Source organism: Lichenostomus cassidix, chromosome 1 (assembly GCF_008360975.1).
Source record: "Lichenostomus cassidix isolate B80296 chromosome 1, HeHo_3.0, whole genome shotgun sequence".
Lineage (NCBI taxonomy): Eukaryota > Metazoa > Chordata > Aves > Passeriformes > Meliphagidae > Lichenostomus > Lichenostomus cassidix.
Genome location: NC_139479.1, coordinates 100,705,260 through 100,711,444, shown reverse-complemented (window position 1 = coordinate 100,711,444; position 6,185 = coordinate 100,705,260). Strand labels below are relative to the sequence as shown.

Genomic DNA, 6,185 nt, shown 5'->3' with positions numbered 1-6,185 from the left:
AGTCAGGTTCAAACCAGATCAAACAGGATCTAAAAAGATAAAAACAACCCAAATGGTTAAAATAAATTCCAGCAGTTCCCCAAAGCCTTCTGTCCTCTTTTTTTTTTTTTTTTTTTGGTGTTTTGTTTTGTTTTGGGGTTCTTTTGGGTTTGGTTTTTTTGGTTTTTTTCCACACAGAAGGAGAAATGCTGTACTGTATCTGGTAGGTGAATGGGGCAGCACACACAGCCCCATTTCCAAACATATGGAATACAAAAAAGAGGACAGAAAAAAGAGTAGGAAGTATCAAATAAGGGGATCCAGTCTTAGGTTATGACGCAGGTGTGACAGCAGCATAAGTGGCAATAGCAATCAGTTGGAGGGAGACAGTAACACGTTGATGAGAAAAGGTGCTGAGCTCTGAAAAGAAAGAGACTGAAATATTATGTTTGTGGTATGAAACTATTTCTCCTCTGTGGTTAGGTGAAGTTCAACTTCCTCTTTTCATTATAAAAGAATACATGGACATTTTGAGTTACCCACAAGGCTCAGACTCAAAAGAAAAATAAGCCTGACGAGTTTGTGTTTTGTCCCCAGATCCATAGATCAGTTCATTCCAAAAGAAAATGACAGAAATTCTTTGATACTGGATATTGGGGATACTGTCCAAACTCAAGACACCAGAGCAATATCTCACTTTTAACATTCTAGATTTGTACCAGAACTCAAATATTGAGCCTAACTGAAGAGAAATTATTTTAAGTAATTTGGTATTTTTTTTAAAGTACACTAAATAGAAACAATAACAACTAGAAACTATCACATTCCTTTCCTTGAGAAAGGTGGAGAAAAAAAAAATTTCACACAGGAAGGTCAGCAGTGGCTCCAGAAAATGTCATGCTAAAGGTGGTATAAATGTAAATGAACACTTGGTAGTCTGTGTGGAACTCAGTGTTTCAGGGGTTTTCTTTTCTTTCTTTGTTACTTTGGTTTTTTAATCTGTATGGATTTATTTTGCATACTGAGACTGCTGTCTGTAGTTACAAAATTAAGGGTGCCTAGAGGGACACTGCACAGTTAATAGTTTCACCCAGGTGACTCAATATCTCTGACGGTTTCAGCAAGTTTAGAAGAATCCCTGCCAATTCCCACAGTGTTTCTCTTTCTGTCACCTTTCATGCTTATCTGTATGTTCCCTGTTCTCCTCATCAGTCGCTAAGTCTCTGACAGAGCACATACTCCTAACTCCATACATGTTACCTGTCTGTGCCCATTCTGAAAGCAGCTCAAACTGTGATTCTTTGCTCAGAAAGAGAACCACACCCTCCTCCTCTTCCTTCAGGTGTGTTCTTAATTTATATTCCAAATGAAAGAGGAGCCATCGGTATGATGAGAATCAGTAAGACTGATCACACTCTGTCACTGTCTTTCTGAATCTTGGTTTTTATGGTGAGTAATTTTTACAGTCTCAATTTACATTTCAATTTTTTACAGGGACACTCATGCTATCTCAAAACATGCTGCTTCAGGTCTCCGGAGCACTGTAGCCCTCTTCCACTGCTCCGAAGTTGAATCAGTTCTAGAAAAGTGCATGTGCAGCCATGTTACTTTCACACTAACTTTTTCTAGAGCTTTACCTTTCATATATAAATTCCTGACTTGCAGAGAAAAGCAACAATCTACTGCACACTACAGTTCTGTCACTGTTTCCCAGGTATCTATAAATGGAACCCATCAATCAACTGCACTTTGATTTTGCACTGTTGAGAGTGTAAACTGTTCTCATCAGGTAACTTCTAAATGTATAATCAAGGTAGCATGCACCCATGTCATGATATTTCACTTGAGGCAACTTACAAATGTCTTAATTTACTTTTAAATTTGTTTAGCATAATAGAAATACAAAAGGCCATGCATGGGTTTTAGACAACTTTAAATGCTTCAATTTTGTCATACTTGTTTAATTTTCATAATTAGTACACATTTGTCCACTCCATTTTAAGGACCAAGCCCATAAAGTTAGCATGCATTAGTAAGCTGAGATTGCTTGCATGTCTCGTGAGCAAAAGCCTTATGTTAAACAAGATTGCGGCAGCATGGTATCACGATTCACAATCGGCCACCCCACACCGCAATGTGGAGGGGGCCGCTCGTGGCCAGAACACACCACGCAGACACGTGGCTGTAGCAAGCGGTGGAGCTGCGGGGGATGCGAGACTCCATGAAGGTGTGGCGATGGAAGAAATGCAGGATCACCATCTGAAGTTTCCAGGGATTTTTTAAGGTCCACAGTCAAGGGTCAGAGGAGGGTGGAGAGGGGTGGAGAGGCAGGGGAGGATTTGGGGTGCTGGAAAGCCAAGATGGTGAACCCCAAGTTCCGCTTTCTCAGCGGATTATCAGGAGAGGGAACAGAGGCCTGGTTACTCAGAAGAACCAACTAGGGGAAGCCAGAGGGGAGGAGCCAGGGAGGAGAAAGGGGTAAACCAATAAGATTACAGCATGGGATGGTACAGGTTTCTGCTAGGGAGAAGTCTCTAGAACAGCATAAGCACACTACAGCAAATCCACTTTTGTTTTATACAAAAGAAAAAGAAAGAAACCCCCAATACGGTTACAAAAGCAACACAATAGAGTTAAAACTTAAACAAAATTTTTTCTGCTGGACTCATTGGTTTTACTTTAAGGGTCATATAAGGATTAAGGGAAATTTTAAAATAAAGAGGGGAAAATTGTCTGAGTCTTTCTGAGCTGGTATAAATTTCTCTAGGCAGATAGTGGGTTTCTTTCCATTGTATGGCTTCCGCAGCAGGTAGAGATAAGCAGCGACTCCTTTTGTTGACAACAGGCTGGAACTGGAGCTGGTTTGTGCAGCAGTTTTGCTGGAGTGGGGTGTGGCCTGCTGCTAGTTGGAATGCAGACTGATAACAGAGTCACTGGGAAGAGTCTCTTTGCCTGTGAAGATAGCACTCAGAACACAATCATTATTTCTGAGTAGCTAACAGTGTCTGATGTTACACGCTGGCTGTTTGCAATTAACAAAACCATTCCCTCTCACCCCTCTCCCTTCCTGCCAGGCGGCGGGGCCGGGCCGGCTGAGCTGTGCAGTTTGTCCCGCTCCCCAGCACTTCTGGGTCTGACGTGGCATGGGGACTTAGGGGCGGGATCTTTCCATGCTTCTCCGCCCTGTGACGTAGAGGGGGCGCAGTGTGATGACACACAAGGAGAAGGGGCGGAGCTTACACACGGCGGGAAGATGTTGGCGATTCTGGGAAGGAGAAACTCTGAGCATGGTCTCGCCATTTTGAGAGCTAACCCTGATGTTACATAGGGCGATTTAAAGAGAGAGAGGGTAGGAAAGGAGGGTAAGGTATGAAGGCTTAGGGTAAGGGCCAGGGTGAGTTGTTCAGTCTCACTCTAGCAAGGGAAAATGGGGAGCTGGCGAGGCGCCCGGGAGAACGGTAGCAACCTGGCGTCTTTTGGACGGGATGTGGCTAGCAAGCTACCTCTTATCAGGGTTACAGGGAGAAGGAAAGTGGGAAGGAGGAGAGTTATTAACAGGGGTGAAATAAATATACTTTAACTAAAAGGGTTTTAACTAAGGAATACATTTCTTTTTGAGGATTGGGCGGATGGGTCTTTCCGAAACCCTTTTCTGTTCTATCCTCAAAATGCCACACTTGCCTAGCTGTTGATGGCTAAACTTAAAAAAAATGAGCTGGGGTCCCAAACAGAGCCCTACCTACTGCCGCACTCTATAACTCACACACACCCGCAGCCCCTCTCCACGGGGTGCACTCGAGACACACACACACTAACATTCACTCCCCCTCCGCTGCGAACTACACACACTCTTGCCACAGTGGAGTTCCAAGGTCAGGAAAAAGCCCTGCTTAGCAGTGTAGGTGCTGCTAACTCACTACCAAGGTCTCATGTCACTCACGCTTACCTCTGGCAGACTTTTGTTAACTGACAACTGGTCTCCGCCTCGCAGTCCCTACAGTTCGTCACTGTTTCTTCCCCAGCAAAGAAATACAGATTCAGCAAGTTCCCCACGCTTCTCTCAGGGTCCTTTTCTAAGGACACAGCTGTGTCCCCAAGGAGTTCCACACTTGCAGGCAGGACGTGCGCTTCACAGAAGAGATGGACTTTGGCAGCGCGGGGTTTTTCGGCGCTGAGTTGGAGCGGGCGGGGCATGCGCGGCAGAGCAGTGGTGCAAGATGGCGGCGCCTTGTGGTGCGGCGGCAGCGCTGTGGGGGGTGCGCAGCAGGCGCGCAGGTGGCTCGTCCGCGGCGTGGCAACAGTTCGCGGAACGGCAGCAGATCACAGCGCCGGTGGCTCTCCATGGCGCGGGCAGCGGCGGCGCGCAAGCACGGCGCCAGTGGCTCTTCACCGGGCGGTGGCAGTTCCTCAGCACTGCAATGTTTCAGCGGCGGCGCGAGCAGGCGGCACCAGGCGCATGGGCTCAGGCGGCACGCGCAGTGCAAACAGCTCGGGGCAGCATCACGGCTGGCTGCTCCCACGGCGGCGCAGCCCACTGGATTTGGCGTGTTCCAGCAGTTGTTCTTTCCTTCCTCACACAGGGCACCATTTGAGGCAGTGCAGTATCACGATTCACAAATGGCCACCCCACGCCGCAATGTGGAGGGGGCCGCTTGTGGCCAGAACACACCACGCAGACACGTGGCTGTAGCAAGTGGTGGAGCTGTGGGGGATGCGAGACTCCATGAAGGTGTGGCGATGGAAGAAATGCAGGATCACCATCTGAAGTTTCCAGGGATTTTTTAAGGTCCACAGTCAAGGGTCAGGGGAGGGTGGAGAGGGGTGGAGAGGCAGGGGAGGATTTGGGGTGCTGGAAAGCCAAGATGGTGAACCCCAAGTTCCGCTTTCTCAGCAGGTTATCAGGAGAGGGAACAGAGGCCTGGTTACTCAGAAGAACCAACTAGGGGAAGCCAGAGGGGAGGAGCCAGGGAGGAGAAAGGGGTAAACCAATAAAATTGCAGCATGGGATGGTACAGGTTTCTGCTAGGTAGAAGTCTCTAGAATAGCATAAGCACACTACATTAAATAAGGATTTAGTTCCTAAATCTACATTAAATAAGATTAAATAAGGATTTAGTTCATCAGTTCTTTCACATCTCTAGATTGCTTGCTGAAACTGTAGATCCTGTAGTGTGATTTTTTTTTCCATAAAATTCCCTCAGCATACACTGAAATCATGTTTACTAGCCATTTTTTGAATGGCAATTCATAATAGTTTAATGCAAAATTTTAAAAAAATATGTAAGCATACACAAGGTGGTAAAACAACATATTTTGGAAGAAATTTTTTGAAAAATGAAAACACTGAAGTAAGTTTGTGTTCTGCTATAGGGTATCCTTAATGCACAATGATTCAATCTTGGAATTAATTTAACAACTGCTCTTTCATATACTCACAAACATAGTTCATATCTCTCTCACATTTCTTTCCTGATAAGACTATATAAGCCAACTGAACAGCTCTGTCTTCAAAACTGTTACCAGAGCAATTAGCACTTGTTTTAAAAAATAAAATATGTCCTTGGGGTACACAGTTTCTTTCTTCTACTTGTATAAATTTTGACCAGACAGCATTCCATATGCATTTCTTAATTTATTCAAGGATCGTACATATTATACACGGATTGCAGCAAAAATCAGAATTAATTTGTGGCAGGATGGAAGCCGCCAGAGTGATTGCACTTTTAAAATGCTTCACTTGAATTTATTTAAAAGTTTTTTTCCTATGCTAAGGACAAGTCAAAACTAAATCCACATCCACATCAATTATGCAGCAAATAAAGAAGTTTCAAGACCCACAGGAAAATTCCAGTGGCTCGACATCACAGTATGCTTCATTTCATCTTACAAACTACTGGGCATTATTATCTAGTTGTAGAAGACTTTACATAAAAAAGAACACACATCAGAGAACTTCTGCTCCAGTATTTTCAAATGCATTGTAGGTACTTTCAGATGAGTTGTAGGTACTTTCAATTGTGTCACCCACCTTCCAGCTGAACTAAAGTCAACAGAAACACAGCCATTATCTCACTTGAGAGAAGTGGCTTAACTGCCTAACGCTGAAAAACAGAGACACATGTAGGTTGGCTGTCTCCAGAACCCAAAGAAAAGGGCTTCAATGACAGTGAACTCAGAAGAAGGGGAAAGAGAAGACAAATTTCAAA

At 44.6% G+C, this 6,185-nt stretch overlaps 1 long non-coding RNA gene across 1 annotated transcript; it reads right to left on the bottom strand.

Annotated features, from left to right (window-relative positions):
• Window positions 1-2,629: 2,629 nt before the first annotated feature.
• LOC146445460 (uncharacterized) lies at window positions 2,630-5,039 on the bottom strand. The gene is made up of 2 exons (XR_014855077.1): window positions 3,926-5,039; window positions 2,630-2,931 (listed from the first exon to the last, which is right to left on the bottom strand). It is a non-coding gene; the product is annotated as an uncharacterized LOC146445460 (long non-coding RNA).
• Window positions 5,040-6,185: the final 1,146 nt, after the last annotated feature.